This window comes from Astyanax mexicanus, chromosome 5 (genome assembly GCF_023375975.1).
Source record: "Astyanax mexicanus isolate ESR-SI-001 chromosome 5, AstMex3_surface, whole genome shotgun sequence".
Lineage (NCBI taxonomy): Eukaryota > Metazoa > Chordata > Actinopteri > Characiformes > Acestrorhamphidae > Astyanax > Astyanax mexicanus.
Genome location: NC_064412.1, coordinates 2827313 through 2849814, shown reverse-complemented (window position 1 = coordinate 2849814; position 22502 = coordinate 2827313). Strand labels below are relative to the sequence as shown.

Here is a 22502-nt window from a genome sequence, read left to right as displayed (position 1 = left end):
CAAAGCAATCCAGACTGTTCTCATACAGAGTTCCCCAATGGTGGAACAAACTACCTTCTACTACCAGATCAGGAGAATCTCTCACTATCTTTAATAAACTCCTGAAGACAGAGCTCTTCAAAGAGCACTTACTCTCCTAACACCTCTAACACACTAACTGCTTCTAACCCCATTTCCTTCTTCCCCTCCTTCACTTCTCTATCCCTTTATTTCCCTTCAACCTCCTTTAAGCCCTATCTAAAAATGGGTTATCTAAATTCCTATTACTTTTGTACTTCATTACTGTAAGTCGCTTTGGACAAAAGCATCTGCCAAATGTAATGTAATGTAATGTAATGTAATGTACAAGGCTAATGTTACTCATAATTAATAGATTAGCACGCTGTAAGCTCAATGCTACCTTCAAGTCTTTTATTTCCAGAAGCTCCTACTTGTGATTTAAGAAGTTGCAAACATATGATTTGTGTTTATATACATTTATTACACATTTACCACCCCTAGGGCCCTATCTTACATTGCCCTATCTGTGCAAGATGCATCATGATATGTAAATCTGATTGCCCACTTAAAACTCTTTATTCACTTTCCCTCCACAGTGCGTGATTGTTGTACACATTCTACAAATGCGATTGTATGAATAAAAGTCTGCCAAAAGTCTATTTTCATGCCTTTTGCTTGTATTGTTTGAATAGCATAGCATTGTGAATATACATGTATTTACACCAATGGGCATGCAATACATTTTTCAGGTAAATTTCTGGTGTCTTGTTTTCTCTATCTTGGCAACAGAAAACACAGGAGTGCCACTGACTGAACACAACCTAGACAGGCGTCAACAGTCAGATGAACATGAATGCATCCCTATTGTTTGGAAACCTACTAGCATTAAAACACACAATCATATTTATAAAATCTGACTAAAAGAAAAGTTTACTTTCTGTCCAATCACAACAGAGATCAAACAACACTGTTACAAAACTGTTAGTAGCTAGTGGGTGGTGTTTGAACAGTACACTAAATAAATCACTTCTGCCACCAACATTTGCATCTAAACTAATTATAAAAATTATAGTATCAATACTTTTAAAAATCAATACAGTATTGCGATACTTCATTATACCAGTATTTTCTTACACCCTTAATGGTGTCTTTCCGCTAAAATCCTCTTTTCTTGTTCTTTGTGAAATACAGTATTCAGAAAAACGAGTAGATCAGGAAAAGCACCGTGTCTACATCAACCCGTGAATTAGTATTCATGGCCCCGCCCATCTCGTCTTGGGACCGCCCACAGACAGAGCTGAAGCCGGGCAGCAACGCCGTCTCGTCAGTTAGGAGCTTAATAACAGCGCTAGGAACAGCATGCAGTTCATTCCTGTGTTATTTGTGCGAATAACACATCAGTGTTTATATACTTTACCCAGTAATTCAGAGCTAAGAAACAAATGGTTAGAATTAGTCTATGGAGGAAAAACACCACCAGCCAAGTACAATTGCGATAAGTAAGTGTTTAGATGTTTAGAACAGTTCTGTTTACACGAGTTAAAAGTAAAAATCCACCCCAGAGTGTGTGTAAGTATCTATAGGTTTAAATAGGATCTCCGGTGGATTTGCCGTTTTACAGAGACTCTAAGGCATTATTGTTGTAAAGTAACGTATAACATTGTAAAGACATTGTTATTAGTGTAAAAATTTCTTTATTTTAAAACCTTTTTACCTGTTGTTTGTCTCACTGCCTCTTAGTGTCGCAGTGCTGTAAGCCAATCAAAGGCGATATGTTTGCTATATGTATGAATATTCATGAGAAAGAGCTGAAATCCTATTGTTTCTCCCCCCCACTCCACAACTGGACTAAAACAGCGTTATACCGAATCACCGGAGCACTTTTTTTTCACAAAAACAGCTCACATAGCTTTCAATCAAATCATCATGTTGGATCAGGCTGGATTCCATTTAGCAGCAGAAAATGAGAAATTTGAAGAGTTTCAGCACATTTTTCTTCTGTAAATCAGAGCTGCAGTGGGCTGACGCTCTGTACTAGAGCTGCACGATACTGTTTTAAAATTACATTGCGATTATTTAACCCTACTGAAGGAATGAGTTCTGAAACATGTTGGTTATGTTTTTGTATCTTTAATAAAAACAGCAAATCTCTTATTTTAGGTCACTTGATTTTATTAACAAGCACCTTGTTGTACAGTGAAGCTCTGCTAGATTACTACCCTACTTTTAGTATATTGCAATATCATATAAAATCTAGGTTTCTGTTAAATTTAAGGTTTCTGAGGTTGGTAAATCTGATTAAATTGCTTTTCCTTTCCTGGGGCGGTCCTGATGAGTGCCAGTTTCATCATCGTAACGTTTCTGTTTCTGTTCTTTTTTAATGTTTTTGACTGTTTTAATGTTTTTGCCAATCAGACAAACGCTTTTATCCACTATGTGAGGGGGACTACAGATAATCCACCCAGCCCTGACCATCTGAAAGGAACTACAGATTTTGAATAACGCAGTAAAAAGTAAGATTAATTTATATGCAGCTGAATTAAAGATAAAAGCCACCAAAAAACTGAAATATTTAGAAGAGTAGTAGAGTAATGAACCATTAATATTTCCTTTGTTACTGTCTGTACTTAGACAATAACTATTGTACTGTAGTTTGCCTAAATAAATGTGATAAAAAAGGATGAATTAAGAAATAAAACAGCACAGTAGTTTGTGTACGCTTAGATGCATTTTTCATTGTTTATATACTTAAAAAATAAAAAGAAGAAAAAGTAAATTTTGTGAGAAAACTGAATCTTGAATCTTAAATCGTGAATCAAGTCGAATCATAAACAAAGTGCATAGTTACAGCCCTAGCATGGTCTACTATCTAGACTATTTGCACATGTATACAGCATTGTAATATCTATATATTCAGTTATATTTTACCTTACATCTACAGCGCAATACCATACGTCTATAATAAAGCAATACTACACGAGAGGGAGTGCTATAAGGTGTTATATTGGCACTGCTGTGCTGCGATTATACCACAGTTCCATTATCGCTGTTTATTGAAAGATTTTAAAGAGTTAAAAAGGAGGAGAGAATAGGATCTGTTTGGTTATAAAAACTCTTCCAGTTAAATTATTTCCATTGCTGCTGTTTGTAGCTGTGCTGTTTGGCTTGTAAGCGCTGCTGCATCGTTGCTAGGTTACCTTTATGTGGCGGAGTAATACAGTAATACATGGAGAGCTTTGGTTACAGTGCATTACCGGCTGATAACGCCACTCATAGAACACCTCTCAGCCAATCCCATTGCAAGGTCAGAACTAACTGTGGTATAATGTAAGTTATTGTGTGTATAATGTTTAAATTAACTGTATATTTTATATTTTATTGTACTTATTCTGCTCTATGTTAATAAATAATGTTCTCTGCTTACAGTGGGAACTTGCAGTCAAGTTTATCACACCCTGTACACCTGTACTGTTTGATGTGACAATAAATCGGATTTATATATGATTTTGATTTGATAGTAGTATATAAGTATAGATATTAGTAGAGTTTCCACAGCTCTGATTCAGACAGTGGCTCATCCCAGACGAGGGGATGTAAAGGAAAGAGGAGGCGGGGCTTCAGCATCTCTCCAGCCCCGAGCTGTGAGGTTGATATGGTACGATGTGTGTTATCCAGGCTGTTTTATTGATTTCTGCTGTTTCCAGACTGTAGGCCATGACTGCTCCCCTGTGCCTCACTGTTTCTATATACTTCATGCTAATGCCTCTCCTGAGAGGAAACACACACACACACACACACAGATACACACACACACACACACACATACACACCGAGCTCCAGCGTAGAGGATACATCATCATCACAACCCTTCCTTCCCCTGTCCGTCACTGTGCAAATACAGTATATTAATACTCCCTATTAGTCACTCTCTATACTGACTGTCCTTTTGTGTCTGTGTTTCTCAATTTTTCAGTTTTAATCAGGGGTGGGCGATATGGCCCTAAAATAATATCACGATATTTCACTTTAGTTTTTTTTTCTTCAAAAATACACTATACACTGCAAAAAATGAATAATAATATTTTATCATTGTATACAATATAATTCTGCACACCCCTAAGTGAGATATTAAAAAATACAACAATTTTATCAGATTTGTAACAGAAGTCAATGATCCAGAATGTCATGATAATAATAATACACTCCAAATATCTCCATATATCCAGGATTAAAGTAAAATAAATGATACTGTACAGATATAATCTCTAGTCTCTAGTAGATATATAATGGGAAATGGGATGGGTGATATGGTACGATATTTTAGGGTATAATATCGTTCACGATATTTAAAAGAAATTACAATATTATTGTGTACAATACGATATGGCTCACGCCTAGTTTTAATAATGGTTTACTACATTTTACAGACAATAATACATATCATATTATGAGACACACTATCAATTAATGTCTATTTTATTGGCTATTTTCATACATAAGGCTCACTTAAAAAAACATTTTTTTTTTAAGTTAAAGGAGTGCTGCATGTTAATCTACACAGATTTCTTTCCTGAAAACTGTTTATTTCAGTGAGTAAAGTGGTTCCACTTTGATTCACGAATATTTTAACATGGTTAGCAGCAGCAGTTAGCTCTAGCACTGGAAAAACAGTAGTACTTCAGCCACTGAGGCAAAGTAACAGCTATTTTTTACTAATTTAATGTGATTTAGACACTTTTTAATCATGTTTTTACTGTTTAGAGATGGTTTATGAAATAAAAAGGTCAATATGCAACATCAAATATTATACACAGGCTACCAATGCAATGGAAAAAAATATATATAAAAAGACAATTAAAACTGTTATTATATTTTAATTGGATTTATTTGCTGCATAGAGTTTATAGTAGAATATTATAGTCTTTTTCTGTGATTTACAGATAGAAAACAGCATTCTTACATTTTTTAATGTTTAATGCTGCTTTAAGTTATTTATTTTAAATATTGTCAAATAAATAATAATAGTTGTTTAACCTTTATTATGTACAAGCTTTAAACATGAACTTTAGTGTAATTTAAGCTAAATTTTTTGTGTCTGCAAGTAAAAAAAGCTTTAAAATACTAAACATTGTACTTTTGTACATATGCTTTTTATATTTATCAATCTATGAGTATCTTTGCGAGTCTGTACCGCACTCTCTCAGTCAAAACGTTCATTAAAAGCACTATATAAAGAAAAGGCTGGGTGTGTTTGGTGTCTGGCTGTATCTGTTGTGTGTCTGTGAGTGTACGTGTGTGTGAGAGTGTGATGGACAGCGTAATTACAGAGCAAATCATCTTCAATTTTCCCCTCCAGCGCGTTAGCATAGCGGCGGGAAGCTACAGCGCACCACAGGAAACAGATCAGCGCCTAAAAGCAGCGCCTTTGTTCTCAGGGCTCCCTGCTCTCAGTTCTTCCCCGAGATTCACAGAAATAAATACATGCAGTAAGAGACGCCAGACAGACAGACACCTACAGCTCCTCCTCACAGAGCAGACAGACAGATCCTCCACTCGCTTCAACAGGCCGGAAGCCTCGGCTCCCCGGAGCTCCTGTTCAGAGGCTTTATCTCTCAGAACAAACCTTTTTAAAGCAGCTCCAAGAAAACAAAACAGGAAAAAACAGGAAAAAACATGTATGAACTGGAAAAGGATGTGTTTCGTGGAAATTTAAACTTTAAATAGACGATGCCGACCATAAAAACAAGACAAGAACAAAGAGACTGCAGTTAATGCAGATTTTGTACATGAACATACAGGGTTTGGACAATGAAACTGAAGCACCTGTCATCATTTTAGTGTGGGATTTTAGGTTTCATGTCTAAATTGGAGCAGCCTGGTGTTCAATCTTCATTAATTACACATTATTGCACCAGTAAGAGCAGAGTGTGAAGGTTCAATTAGCAGGGTAAGAGCACAGTTCTGCTCTAAATGTTGCAATGCACACAACATTATGGGGGACATACCAGAGTTCAAAAGAGGACAAATTGTTGGTGCACGTCTTGCTGGAGCATCTGTGACCAAGACAGCAAGTCTTTGTGATGCATCAAGAGCCACGGTATCCAGGGTAATGTCAGCATACCACCAAGAAGGACCAACCACATCCAACAGGATTAACTGTGGACGCTGTAAGAGGAAGCTGTCTGAAAGGGATGTTCGGGTGCTAACCTGGATTGTATCCAAAAAAACATAAAACCACGGCTGATCAAATCACGCAGAATTCAATGTGCACCTCAACTCTCCTGTTTCCACCAGAACTGTCCGTCACCACAATCAATTATTGTGCTCTAAAACCAGGTGTTTCTGTTTCATTCTCCAACCCCTGTATGTTTGTATCTAGATAGTACACAGTAAATTTGTGTTAAATCAATACCTTTAGCATTATATTAACACTGTTTATATTGCGATATATTCTTTAGAAATAAAAATGGTCAACATAAATCAATGCTCACTTTTATTTGCATATAGCAAAAAAAAAAACATGACATCCCTGTCAAATATAAACCTATAACCTATATCCCTATTACCAATATAAATAACTTTACAACTGTGAATTACAACAGAGGCAGAGCTGATAAATTAAAGAGCTAATAAATTAAAACAAAAGTGCTTTAACCAGAATAAAAAATACAAGAAGCATTCATATACATAAATATATACAATATATACATGATATCCCTGTCAAATAAACAAACCTATAGGCTTTATCAACTATAAATAACTTTACAGTTACAACATAAGCTACAAAAGTGCTTCAGCCAGAATAAGGAAAATATTGTATGTAGTGAAACTGCTTGAGGTGGTGGAACAGATTATTAGTTATATTTACAATTTAAAAATGGATCTAAATAGATAAAAAATTTTAATATGAGTCAACAAAAGTGCCTTTTATCTAAACATGGTCTTATTTAAGGTTCTAAATTTGTTTTCCCATGGAACCTGTTTTGTTTAAAATGACAAAAATTGGTTCAATAATAAATGTAATAAGCAATAAGCAACATTTAATTTTTTATTCTGTATTACTGCTCTACCTCATACCTACAGCTGGTTACTTTCACACTTTGTATTTTCTATCTATCTATCTATCTATCTATCTATCTATCTATCTATCTATCTATCTATCTATCTATCTATCTATCTATCTATCTATCTATCTATCTATCTATCTATCTATCTATCTATCTCTGTCACTTGCACAAGAAGGTTCAGTTTTTTGCTAAACAACCAATTTTCCTGTTTGCAAAAACATAACAATTAAAGTTTGAATTAAAAAATTATGTTTTTCCCATTAAAACTAAACAGGCTTCTCTCTGGGCCGTATTTTAATAGAATGCAGGTATAAAGGCTAATAAAATAATGCCTCCATTAGGCAAGTGTGCATACTAGAATATTAAAAGTGCATTGTCAATTTAATACACTTTATGAAAATACACATCAAATATATTTTCTCTGTATTTCCATAAAATGTAAGCAATGCGTTGGGTTAATGGAAAATATATATAATGCCATTACATGCTGCTTAAAGGCTCTTTAGAATTAAAATGTACACAGTATATGTATCAATATGCAAAGTAGTACATTTTCAATATACTACAAGTATATTAAAAATGATGTAAAAAAAACATACTTAAATTTACTTAAGCTTGCAGAAGAAATACAAAAAAGTACTCAAATCCTAATGCTTTTATGTTGTATTTAAATATAGCTTAATTACAATTGAAATATGCTTAAGTTGCTATAGGTTACTATAAATACGTTGTTTCAAAATAGTACATTTAGTATATATTTATAAGTACATATTTTAATTAAAAAAATATGCATGCTTAAATATATATACTTTTACAACTGTAAAATGGCCAAAATTGGTTCTATAATAAATGTTAAACCAGTTTTACAAGACATTTACTGTATAGGGTTCTGTTTTGTCTAAATAACCAATTTTCCAATTACAGTTTACACTGATAAATGATGTTTTTTACCTTTAAGACTAAACAGGTTTCACTCTGGGTCGTGTTTTAATGGAAGGCAGGTATAAAGGCTAATAAAATAATGCCTCCATTAGGCAAGTGCGCACACTAGAATATTAAAAGTGCATTTTTAATTTAATACACTTTATGATAATATACATCAAATATACTTTCTCTGTATTTCCATAAAATTTATTTTTGTATTTTTTGCAGAAAATATACAAAAAAGAACTCAAATCTTAATGCTTTTATGTTGCATTGAAATATAGTTTAATTACAGTTGAAATATGCTTCAGTTGCTATAGGTTGCTATAAATAAGTTGTTCCAAAATAGTACATTTAGTATATGTTTAAGGACATATTTTAATTTGAAAAAGTATGCATGCTTAAATATATATATTCTTTTACAACGGTAAAATGGTTCAAAATTGGTTCCAAAATAAATGTTTTGAATTATAAAACAGTTTTACAAGACATTTACTATATAGGGTTATGTTCATGCTAAATAACCTTTTTCACCCAATTACAGTTTAAATTGATAAATGATGTTTTTTCCATTAAAAACTAAACAGGTTTCACTCTGGGTCGTGTTTTAAAGGCTAATAAAATAATGGCTCCATTAGGCGAGTGTGCGATCTGGGCATGTGCGATTTGTTCCTAAACGTGTCGTCTATTGTTCCTGAAAAGAGCTTTTCAGGAAAAAAGAGAAGAGCCGCCTCCCAGAGGAATCTCCCACCAGCAGAGAGGAGAGAGCACTTCAAACATCTGCCATCAAACCCCCTCCACATCCAGCCGTGTGTGTCAGTGTGTGTGTGAGGTGAGAGAGTGTGTCGGTGTGAATTAGCTCAGGAATCATCTGAGTGACTATAATATGGCTCAATAAACTGCAGTCACCTGCTGCACATGAAGCCAGGAACACTCCTGAAGCCAGTGTTCTGTCGAAAAGTGCTAATTTGTCAAAACGTGCTACCTAGTAGTATTTAATAAAAAAAAGAAGATAAAAATACCAAAAGAAAAAACACCATATTAAAAACCTTATTAGAAATACTCCCAGCAGAAGTGGTAGGATATGTGGATCTGACTTAATCTGTATCAGGTACATTTAAAAATTATGATCATTATACATAATTAGATTTTTATAATTAGTTTATTATTTTATTTATTTATTTATTTGTAACTACTATTTACAGTTTTTTTTAAACATTCAATTAGGTTGTTTAATGTTCCCAAGAAAAAAAAAAAAAAACATTACAAATAAATAAAATAAATGTCGGTGGCCGTAAAGAAGCACATATCGATGGGTAGCATAATCCGACACAACACCGGTCCTGCTGTAGGGGAAATACAGGATGACAGCAGGATGAGCTCACTGTTCCCTGCTGTAAATTTTATATAGGTGCCCTGAAGCTACTTATGCTAAAAAGGAAACAACAGCTTTCTGACTTCCATGCTGTTCCCGTCATGTGAGCCTGTCAGAATTGTCAGAATTAAATAAAATAAAATAAAATAAAATAAAATAAAATAAAATAAAATAAAATAATGCTGAAAAATTACAGCATTTTTTGGAATATATGGGTATACGGGCTACAGGTGTAGGTGATCTAAAACCCTTTTTATCTGAAGTAAAATAAGTTGTTTAAACTCAAAAAATTTGAGTGTTTGAAATCTCCTACAGAACACTTAATAATTCCAGATCAGTAACAGGAATCAATCCAAATTCTGCAGGTTTGAAAACAGACATAAAAACTAGACAAACATAACAAAACTAAAGGTTTGGAGGACATGAGCTCTTTGATTTGTATTCTTAAACGGCAGGTTTAAGTTCATTTTTACAATCTATTTACAAAATTACATAAAACAAATCTATCTATCTCTTCACAGAGTGAACGAGCCGGTCAGCAGCTCAGTTTCCTCTGCTGAGAAGCGTTGGGCACCTGCCTTTTGCATGTTTGTGTGTTTTAAGCTGCAAAAAGTGTACTGTTCCCGTCGTTATGATAGCAAAGACACACTGACACAACCTAAATCAAGCACTCAGCATCATATCAATATTCCCTGTCATCTCAATAACCTTAGATGTACCATGATATAATGATTTAAACTGTCAAATATTAAATATTAAATATCTATACTTCAGCTGTGAGCATTCTCTGATGTTTTTAGCCTGTTAACATATTATATTCTTTTATGTCTTCTGGTTTATTTAAGCAGTTAAGCTCTTAACTCTATACATTATGGTAGCATGCTTTGAAAAGAAATACAAAAACACACTTTAAGATAATATAATAATTAAATTTATATAATAATAAAAAAAACAAAGACAAAACACAAAATAATGAAATCTTGTGAAAAAAACAGTATTTATCTAATGGTTCATTTTGTCTGGTTTCAGGCAAAATCTTTCATTTCGCTGCATCACTCATTTATTCATTTATTCATGTATTCATTCATTCATATTCTTATGCCCACTGAGCAGAGTGTATGCCCATCATACCACACACACATCAAGGGGCAGTTTAGCTCAGCCAATTCACCCATAAACTGGATTATATTATGTGGTTCAGATACACTGTTAATGAGGGTCACTCTTAATGTAAAGTACCAGTCAAAAGTTTGGACACACCTTCTTATTTAACATTTAATTAATTTATTTATTTTTCTACATAGTAAATGAATATTAAAGTGATCCAGACTATGAAGAAACACATAAGGAATCATGTAGCAACTTAAAAGTGTTAAACAAACCAAAATACTAATGTTACTTTGTGGTTTCTGAAGCTGGTAACTCTAATGAACTTATCCTGTACAACTCTTGCTGTTCTTTTTCTGGCATGGTGCTGATGAGAGCCAGTTTCATCATTATAACATCTTTGATGGTCTTTGCAGTGACTGAACTTAAGGATGTTTTCAAAGTTCTTAAAATTCTTCTTTTTGGATTGATTGACTTTATTCTTTTTTCTTAAAGTCATTTTATTCTTTACTTAGTTGAGTAGTTGTTGCTTCTCATAACCTGGATTAGAACATTACTCAAATATTCACTATTCACTGTATACCTGTAACTCTACCTCTTCACTACTTTACTTTAACTGATGCTCTCAAATGATTCTCACAAACACAGTAACACTATTATTTCATAAATAATTTAAATGTAAAGTTCAATGGGCCCTATTTTAGTGATCTATAGTGATCTGCAGCTTGATTTAGGGCGTGTCAGTGTGTCTTTGCTATCATAACGATGGGAAAAGTACATCTTGCTCAGCTCAAAACTCACAAAAGGCACTTACTAATTCTCTTAATTAATCATGGGTGTATTTTTTGGGGCATATTGCGTGTCACTTGCTTATCATTCTCTTTAAGAATAAGGTGAGCTCTGACTTTGGTGGATTGCTATTGTAATCGTGCAGCTACCTGGACGTGTCCAACAAACGTTTCTCAGCAGAGGAAACTGAGCTGCTGGTTGACGCTGTGAAGGAGCTCCAGCAGCTCATTTACGGGAACAGCAATGTTATTTTATTTACTATTCTGTTTATTGTTGATGTAAAAGTTGTGTTAGTAAAAATCTGGGTATATGTGTGGCGCATGGTGTTGCCAAGATAGCAATGAACGTCTGACTGTTGGCATCTGTCTAGGTTTTATTCAGTCAGTGGAGCTCCTGTGTTTTCTGTGGCCAAGAAAGAGATAACAATACAGCAGAAATGTACCTGAACACACCTCATTTCCAGACCACCACGCCCATCAGTGTAGATATATTCACATGCACTGTAGCTATTTAAACAAGGCAGGTGGCTGAATTATTGCTTTATGTGCATTTCGCCCACCCTCACTGCACAGCCTATTGCAAAAGCTAGTATGTCATCTGTTCTACTCGTGTTCATAAGCCTCCTGTTGACCCAGCTTACCAGCATGTTTGTCATGTTTCTGAGTGTAAACCGATCTCTAACATACACCCCGAATGATAAGGAGTGGCACGGTTACTCATGTCCTCTCAGATTACTCACAGTCTGTACATCAGAGCGACCCCGTGGTCTGTATGTTATAAACCCCCACAGACACACATATCCCTACTTGGTAAGGCAGGGTGAATGATATAACCCTGTGACACGCTCTTCGCTCTTTAACTGGGCTGATTTAATTTAATCTCCGCAGGCCCGTCCCTTTGGGGCGTCCTTATTCGGTTAGCAGTGGCTGCGGCGGCGGCACGGAATTGATTTGCACTGTTAAGCTTACTGCCGGTTCAATAACACACATCGACTATCAGCTCCCCAAACCTCACAGCCACTTTAACTCGCCCACTAACCCACTCTGTCTGAACACAAACACAGAACACCAGCTTTAAAACTCGGTTCTGATGGAACACGGCAGCTTTATTACCTTTAATCAGTAGCCTGTGTGATTTATCTCGCTTTATATGTTTGGACAGTGTTGATAGTATGCAGTATTATAAAGCTCTTTAAGGTCCAACGCTCATTCCTATCTTACACCCCATCAACAGTCCATTTTCACGTCTTGTGCCTTGTCGCGCTGTTGAAATAGAGTCAGGTAAATAGTGTTCAGGTAAATTTCTGGCATTCTTCTATCATGGCAGCGAAAAAGACAGGTGCGCTATTGAACGATTTAAACCCTGACAACAGTCAACAGTCAGCCATCCAAAAGCCATCTTAGCCATGCAGCCATACGTTCTTTACACACACAAATCCAGCTTTTTGTCAACAATAAACAAAATACACAATAAATTTTAAATAAAATAACCTGATGTCACATCTCCACAGCATGAATGCACAGGCCAGTGTCCTCTGCTGAGATGCACAAAAGCACCGCACTGTTAAGATATCAATGCGCCAAAGTCAGAGCTCACCTGCCTCTTAAAGGAAATGACAACTGGCACACTGATTGCTTATGGTTTATTTCACGTTACACCCAAAACAGACCTATGAAAATACCCAAGGGAATAGTACACATCTTAAATCAGGCTGCTTGATCTGCATCTGAATTGGTGTCTCTTCTATAGATCGCTAAAATAGGGCCCTTAGATTTAATGAATCTCAAATATGGAATATATGCTAAATGGAATTCATGTTCAATTAAAAAGCTTTATCCAATATCTATGAGTTGGAACGGTGCATGGAAAATCATATTTTCAGAAAAATTATTATTCAGTGAAGAAGAATAATATAAGAAGAATATAAATTGTTAAATAATCTTCATATAAGATAAACAAAAATATTTAGAGTAAATGCCATATTTTTCGGACTATGCAGTGCACATAAGTCCTTTAATTTTCCCCAAAATCGATATTACACCTTATGTATGAATTTTATCAGTCAGGTATTAAGGAGCGGTGAAGCCACTCCACTGAAGTACAGAGTTATAATGGAGAGTTTTCAGTGAAGTTTCTCCAGCACTAAGGCTGGAACAGCATTAGCATTAGCTGCTAATTGCAGCACTAATGCACAATATAATCATAGGTGAGTATTTCAGACTGTAGTCTGTTTGTTTATCATGTTAAAACAAGCTACATGGGACAAACTGCTAGCTGATGGCGCCCTGAGTTACTCGGGGTGTCTAGCAGGGACGGGCAGCATTTATATCCCGCAAGCACTGCAGTTAGCGGCTAATGCTAATGCTGCTGAACTCTCCCTTATACAGAATACTGGAAATCTAAGCTTACTGTAAATAAACGGAAGCACTTTAATCACCCAAATAAATCTGTGTAGATTAATATCCAGTGCTCATTTTACTTTAAAATATTTTTTTTCTTTTTAATAATTACAGTTTTGTTTACTTAGTTGCTTCCCCCAGTTTCTCCATTAAAAGGGAAACATGGCGACACCCTTGCTCACTTCGATGTACCATCCTTACTAGTGTTTTTATAATGTGCCTCATAATCTGGTGCACATTATAGTTTGATAAATACTGTATTTCTACAGTTATTTAGAGCTGTATGTCCAACAGGAACCCAGCTGTCTTTGAGAAACTGTGTTTAGGTGATGTTTCACACACAGCCCGTATTTATAAACCTGTCTGACGAGGTGTTTGACCAAATTCAGCGACCTGTCAGATTAGGCATCTTCAGCCGGACTGGATCTACAGGCGTATCATATAACTGAAGTTTAGCGTGTGAATGGCAGCGACTGAAACGAGATGTAGGATAGGAGCGAGAAAATGCTGACAGTCAAACACTGAAGAGGAGGCGGCACAAAGCCTGCAGGGCGAACGAGGCCGGCGGTTGGGTCTAGACGGGGAAAGCAGCTCCTCGCTGGTGTTTTTTACACCATAAAAGCTGGGCTTGTATGGGCCAGTCTATTACTGTAGCCTGATTGGCAAATGACTCTTATCTGTGTCGGCTGAGCACCAGCCCGGGAATCTTCTGTGCCTGTTAATAGCTTTATTGAATCGGAACAGCTGACCCCATTAAAGGCAACTGAACATCCTAGACTAAAATCAACACAATGCCCGCCTGTTTTTGTTCTGTGGGCATGTGCACGGTTGAGTGTGCCCCTTTCACCAGCCCTCAATTCAATACTGGCCTCATTATAGACCTGCACAAAACATGAGGCTCAGTATCTCTGTACTGAAGCGATGTACAGCATTAATATTGTCTATATTGTATATTTGCTTGTATTTTTTATATTTAATAATAAAGATACTGTGGTCAGAACCAAGCTCAAGCGTTATAGCACTACTCTTCAGTTATCTTCAGTGTGTACTATTCAACCATTCAACATGAAAAAAAATGGAATAAATCCACCCTGAACACCTACAGCAATAAGATGCTCCTCGACAAATAAATCGATTTTTTGGATATTGGTATAATTACTCAAATATGCCACATAAATACTGCTGTACCCATTAAAACTCTCAATCTTTCAGTTCAGCTCACAGATTTCATATTTATTATATAAATAAAGTTTATTATTATTATTATTATTAGAGTAAATGCCATTTTTTCCGGACTATGCGGTGCACTTAAAGTTCTTTAATTTACACCTTATGTATGAATTTTACCAGTCAGGTATTAAGGAGCAGTGAAGCCACTCTGCTGAACTCTGCTGTACAGCGTTAAGAAGCAAACAGCTAGCCGATGGCGCCCTGGGTTACTCAGGGTGTCTAGCACGGACGGGCAGCATTTATGTCCCGCAGTTAGCGGCTAATGCTAATGCTGCTGCACCCAGCCTTAGTGCTGGGAAAACTCACGCTTATACAGAATACTGGAAATCTAAGCTTACTGTAGATAAACGGAAGCACTTTAATCACCCAAATAAATCTGTGTAGATTAATATCCAGTGCTCATTTTACTTTAAAATATTTTTCTTTTTAATAATTACAGTTTTGTTTGCTTAGTCGCTTCCCAGAGCTTCCCCATTAAAAGGGAAACATGGCGACACCCTTGCTCACTTCGATGTAGCATCCTTACTAGTGTTTTTATAATGTGCCTCATAATCTGGTGCACATTATAGTCTGTATTTCTACAGTTTTTTTAGAGCTGTATGTCCATTTTTTGGATATTGGTATATATTGGTATAATTACTCAAATATGCCACATAAATACTGCTGTACCCTGAATTTTGCAGTTAAGAACGTGTTTTTTTTTAGCTAAAAACAGTTTTACACATGTGTTACATGTATTGTTCCTGGTAGCTTTTATCTTCTTTTCTTAATGGCACTGTAATCTGGCACTTTAGTCCAACCAACTCAAGTAAAAACATAAAGGCTTTTTTTTCAGGCTTTTTTTTCGGCGAACGCTAATGCTGCTGCATCCAGCCTTAGTGCTGGAGAAACTTCACTGAAAACTCACCCAATCTAAGCTTACTGTAAATAAACGGAAGCACTTTACTGACCCAAATAAACAGTGTACAGGAGATAACATCCAGCACTCATTTGATAATAAAAAAATATATCTTTTTTAAGAATTACAGTTTTGTTTATTTAGGCGCTTCCCTCAGCTTCCCTATTAGAAGGGAAACATGGCGACACCCTTGCTCACTTCGATGTAGGTAACCAGGTGCGCCTTATGTATGAAAATAGACCAGAAAAGAGACGTTCATTGATTGTGTGCCTTATAATATAATAATTATCCCTATTATAGTCAGAAAAATACAGAAAATAATAATAATAATAATAATAATAAAAAATATATATTGGACAATTTAATTCTGTGCTGCTTTGTTTAAAAGTTATACTTCTGATGTGAAATTTCAATCAAGCTAACCTGATGCAAACTTTAGAGTAAATACTCTAGTTTCTGCATAAAATCTGCATTTTTAATATGCAACAATGGTAATGCTATACTACCTCTTGAACTGAGACATCCTCCAAAAGGAAACTAGCTGTCTTTGAGCTAGATGCATCCTTTAGCATAAACAAATCACTGTTTTGTCTTGTTTTCGACGACCAACGAACACATCTATAAAGGACAGTTTACTAGATTTAGCGGTCAGCTAACATCATGCTGTCTCTAAATCTGGCCTGCGCATACACTCACACTTTTAACAGCCAGGATGTCACATGTCCCCCCTCTCCTATTGTTTGTCTTTCCCAGGAAACAGGAAGTTCAGCGGCAGGGACTCTGAGTGACCCGGTGGCGGAGGGGAAGACGAGGTTCTCTGATAAAGTTTTAATTCCCTCTTTTCTTTAAAAACAGCATCCAGACAGAGGTTTTAATCAGCAGAACGAGCTCACACTCGCCTCAGAGATTCACCAGCAACCAACGAGCAGCCGGCACGTGACCGACACCTGCCTCACCAATTTTACTGCTGTGCAAATACTTCATTTACCAGCAGCAAGCTTTGCATGAGCTGCTCATAAAAACAACCACCATCAGCCTCATCAGCTTCTCAGGAAGAGCATCTAGAACAGGGGTCACTAATAGGCAGAGCGTGGTCCGGGTTTTATAAATGTAGTATTTCAATTTCTCTTTCTGGTGCGCACCATCTGAATTAGCCTTTCTCTGATTGGCAGAGGAGAGCGTTTGGTGATCTTACAGCACACGTGATTGGTCTGTGAGTTTATTACTGCGCACCAAAAAAAGAAATTAAAAAACTACATTTATAAAACATACTAACAGTAATAATATTATATAAAATGCTGTTTTTAAATAAAACTGATATTCTGGCCAAGTTCAGCAAATATTTCTCCATATATTGTACGATTTTTTCATTCATGTAATTATCATGACAGGCAGGCCTAAATCTAATATAAATAAAATCACATAGAATAAATATAGCATTTTGAGGGTGTTTCCATTTATTATATGATAAATCAATAATGTAATTATTGTGACGGGCCTATTTTTAAAACTATAAATATTGTTGAAATATACTGAATAGTATGTGTAATTTGTTTTTTTTTTCAGTTGTTGACGACATAAAACACTGACAGAACTACTATAGGCTTCTTCAGTAAACAGGATAAAACACTGAATCATAACACAAGTTAAAAATTACGACGGTCCGAACAATATACAAAATAACATAAAAAAGTCCGCACTAATGTAACAGAACTTAAATGAGTGAAGCAGGCTTATGATTTTATCTACATCAGATTCTATCACTGATCAATTAAAGACACATTTCTTTATTTTCCTTACTTTACACCCTTAAATTTTGCAATTCTTCAATAATTCTTTTACTAAAGGCAACAGTTAGAAAGTTAAAAATGCCATAAGAGGGAAAAACAGAGAAATTAGGCGCAAAAGAAAAGAGCAACTGCATTTCATGAAGAGAACAGACTGCCAACTGTGAAGCATGGGGGTGGCTGTATCATGCTCTGAGGCTGTGTTGCAGCCAGTGGCAAAAAATGGACTATAAAACGCCAACAAATCCTGGAAATCAAAGTTATTCCATCTGTGAAAAAGCTACTGCTGAAAAATTATACACAAACATAACTCAAATCAACAATGGACCACCTAAAAACCTAAATTGTGAGGTTGTATCTTGTGAATGAGGTTGAACACTGGCCAACATGCTCATGATAAGATGAAGTGTGAGTTCAATTGAGGCCTTTAACATTCTTTAATCCTTAATCCAAGGAATAAGAGCAAGAGTTTATCATACTAAGTGGACAGTGCAGTGGGTGGTAATGATTGTGACCAGCAACATCTGGCTAGAACTGTCCATGAAGAGTCAAGCAACACTGGCAGAAATCACAGCCACATTTAATGCAGGAAACCGCATTAAGTCATGGGAGACAATACTAGTTCCTAACCCAAGATTATTGGGATTTAAGTGCATAAATACATTCCTATATAAATGTTTGGTCAACTATGGCCAATTTGGCCAATTAACACAATTCAGTTTCAATTTTATCACAGAGAATTTCAATCAGCCAATCCTAATGCTCAGTTTTCTGCAGCTTTTCATGCCATAATAATCAGAAACTGGTACAAATTTCCTGACTCTTTATATTACTGTATAAACCATCATAGATTACTCTAAACATAAAAAACTAAATAATCAATACCCAGTAAACAACATTGTCAGCTTGACAAATCTACAATTCAGAATGTTACTAAATAATAATAATAATAATAATAATAATAATAATAATAATAATAATAATAATAATAATAATAATAATACAGAAGGAACTGTGGAGGTGAAGCTAGACTCTAGAAGACCAAGAAAACTCTCAGAAAGAACAGCTTTTATGATGTTATGCATAAGTTTAACTCAAAAGTAATTAGAGTACCACACTACAGTGAGTAGGTTCACTCTTCAGTGCTGCTTACATGCTAACCTTCATCTTTAGAGAAGAGTCATACAAAGAAAATGTTACCTGGGATCTCATTACAGAACCTTTGCTTTAGAAAAGTATGCTTCTGAACATCTACAGAGGCTAGATAACTGATCAAAATGCAATATACTGTAACTTTCTGCCTACAGTTTGCAAAGAAGAACAAAAAAGAGGGGAAAGATGCACTGCACAAATACATTGGCAAAAAACTAGACAGAATATACGTAAATGAAGTCATAATGCTTATATTAAGCAAAGAATATGGCAAAATATGCAAAACGGGTAAGCAAGTTTTTCTCAGTAGGATTTCTTAAGAAAAAGCAATTGCAATGTCAAAAGATAAGTGAAGTAAGACTTAAATCAAGCAAAAATCATTGTTTTTTTGCCCTCAGATTTGGACACAAGAATAACGTTCTTGAATAACGTGCTTGCTGATTTTTATGCTATTTTGAATCATATTTAAATAACTTAAAATAAGGTGAAAGTAAGACTGACAATAATCTAACACTTAATAATGCTTGGAACTATAACAGTTAATAAAAACCCACAAAAACTACCAAAACTGAAAGACGTCTAGCTACAACATGTGGTTGCAAGGCTGTAAATGACTATATTCAATAACTATACCATAATATGTACATATATACAGTATATTAACATGTTCCGAAATGATCAAAATGTTGTTTAAAGGAAAATATCATTAAGAGAACAAGATCAACTGCATTTCACGAAGAGAACAGCCTGCCAACTGTGAAGCATGGGGGTGGCTGTATCATGCTATGATGGGGTTGTGTTGCAGCCACTGACAAAGAAATGGATTATAAAACAACAAAAGGAAATCCTGGAAGCCAAAGGAAGTTAAACCGTCTGTGAGGAAGTTAGAACCGAAAAGCGGATGGCTTCTACAGCTACAACTGGATTATATAAATATAAACAAATATACCTCAAATCCATAACAGACTACAAAGACTGCTAACAACTTCTTGCTAAAAAGCTGCGAATGAAATGTCATATTCAATACCTATAATATAATATATACAAATATAAAGTATATACAAGTGAAAATAAGACATATACAGCATAATATCTTTTTTTTGGCATAATACTTTTTAGACAGGATTTCTGTTTATTTTCTGATTTAAAAAAAAAAAGAAGAAAATGTTTAAAATGGGCCATACTCTTGTTATGTGGCAAAATACACATGTTTATGTTTCACTCAATATGCTAAATAATACTTTAATACTTTTAATGCTAATGATGATCTCACCATACCATTTTATTACTTTTATTTTTACTCATGTTTACTCATTGTTTTTTAGATAGATAGATAGATAGATAGATAGATAGATAGATAGATAGATAGATAGATAGATAGATAGATAGATAGATAGATAGATAGATATGCATGTATATATATTCATGTTTTGTTTCGTTTCCCTTTTGCTGTCTATTGTTTATTATTATTCTTTATTTCTTTTTTTCCTCCTTTTTTCTTTTTATTACCCTTTTTTGGCAGTGTTTACCCACGTGGTTCTGCACTTTCCTCGTTAGAGACGTTTGTGTGCGATAAGAGGTTTTTGTTCTCATTGTCATTGATCAGCTCAAACTCCACACACACACACACACACACACACACACACACACACACACACACACACACACACACGCACGCGCGGGCGCGCGCTCTCAGCAGTTGGCTACACTTGACAAAGAGATATTGGAGGTCTTACCGTCCCCGCTGAGCTCCAGACCCCCGGTCCTGTCCGCGCGCTCCGTCCGTGTATTGTTTAGCTCTCGCGCTCGGAGTTTCCAGCGCGCGGCGGGTAAACAGCAGCGGTAAACCGGTTATTCCTTACTCCCGTATCTCCCTGTATCACTCCTGCAGCGTCCGGTCCATTCCTCTCTCTCTCTCTCTCTCTCTCTCTCTCTCTGTGTCTCTCCTGTTCTCACATCCCCTCCCACCTCTGCCGCGCGCCCTCGTTGCCAACGCAACGGCAAGCGACGCGTGCAGACAGTGCTGTAACCGCTATAACTCCGCCTGATACGATACTATTACGATAATATATACGATATATTGACAGATAATACTATACAACGATATTTTATTTTTGTAAATTTCTTTTATAATATATATGTATTATTATATATAGTATTATATATTGACACCCAATACTATAAAACTAGAAAAAATACTATACTAAAAATACAAAAAAACTTTAATGGTAAGATCATATATTGACAGATGATTCTATAAAACGATATTTTATTTTAGTGAATTTATAATTCATACTAAACTGGTGGTTTAGCTTTAATGTGTAAGACAATATATCAACAGATAATACTATAAAATGATATTTTATTTTAGTAAATTTCTTTTATAGTATATATATATTGACACATAATACTATAAAACTAGAAAAAATACTATACTAAAAATACAAAAAAATACTATAATACTATAAAAATAGAATTCACACTAAACTGGAGGGTTAACTTGAGTAAGATGATAGATGAGAAGACGATATATTGACAGATAATATTATAGAACGATATTTTATTTTAGTTAATTTATAATTCACACTAAACTGGGGGTTTTAGCTTTAATGGTAAGACAATATATCAGCAGATAATACTATAAAACGATATTTTATTTTAGTAAATTTCTTTTATAGTATATATGTATTATTATATATAGTATTATATATTGACACATAATACTATAAAACTAGAAATATACTATACTAAAAATACAAACAAAAACCTATAAAACTATAAAAATAGAATTCACACTAAACTGGGGGGGGTTAACTTGAGTAAGATGATAGATGAGAAGATGATATATTGACAGATATATTGACAGATAATACTATAAAACAATATTTTATTTTAGTGCATTTATAATTCACACTAAACTGGGGATTTAGCATTAATGGTAAGACGATATATTGACAGATGATACTATAAAACAAAATTTGATTTTAGTAAATTTATAATTCACACTAAACTGCTGGTTTAGCTTTAATGGTGAGTAACTGCTGTAGGTCCTATACTCACTGCTTTAGTTAGTTTGGTCTGGTTCAAATCTGTAAAAATATTTGTAAGCTTAGAGCAGTTTCCAATTGATTTGTTGTGTTTTGGTTCGTTTTCACACAAGGAAAAAACAAAAGTGCACCAAAAATACTGTATGTCACAAGAAGCAACGACAGAGATGCTGTTTTTAATTGTGTGATCAATACACAAGGCTATTATTTGTTTTTACAAAAGGGTTATTCAGGAGATACCATAGAAGAAACCATGTTTGTAATATGGATATAAAGGTTCTTCATACTCACATAAAGTACATATATTTAATAAATAACTATTTTAGCACCTTTGTTTTTCAGCATGTAGGGTTATTTTGAGGGTTTTATGTTTATTTAACTGTGAAAGAAGAGTGTTATGGTGTGTATCCCGAAGCAGAAGGTGAAACATTAACAGCCAGTTGTGGCACAAAAGGCGTCTTTTTGTTAGAATTGCTGTGAGAGAAAATAACACCAAAAACAGAACGGCATCTCTGAAACTCACTGACCTTAATAAACAACACACGCTGTATACTTTACACTGATCTAAAATAATAAACCCTTATTTGCTGCTCTGCATTCTTTTCATTAATGAATCCACAAGAATTCCACATAAAAACTGTCCATCCATCCTATTTCTACAACAAACATTCTCAGAACCACATGAAACAAATCTCCAGTCTAATAAACAATCCTAAAAATAAAGGTG

At 35.0% G+C, this 22502-nt stretch overlaps 1 protein-coding gene across 2 annotated transcripts in view; it reads right to left on the bottom strand.

Moving 5' to 3' along the window:
* Positions 1 to 20659, bottom strand: part of frmd4ba (FERM domain containing 4Ba) — a 141962-nt gene extending 121303 nt beyond the window's left edge. Inside the window, exon 1 of one of the 2 annotated variants that reach the window (XM_049479464.1) lies at positions 20465 to 20659. The gene's annotated coding sequence lies outside the window, so the exon portion shown is untranslated. The remainder of the gene's footprint in view (positions 1 to 20464) is intronic. The other variant, XM_022667724.2, reaches the window with a different exon arrangement.
* Between the last annotated feature and the right edge of the window lie 1843 nt (positions 20660 to 22502).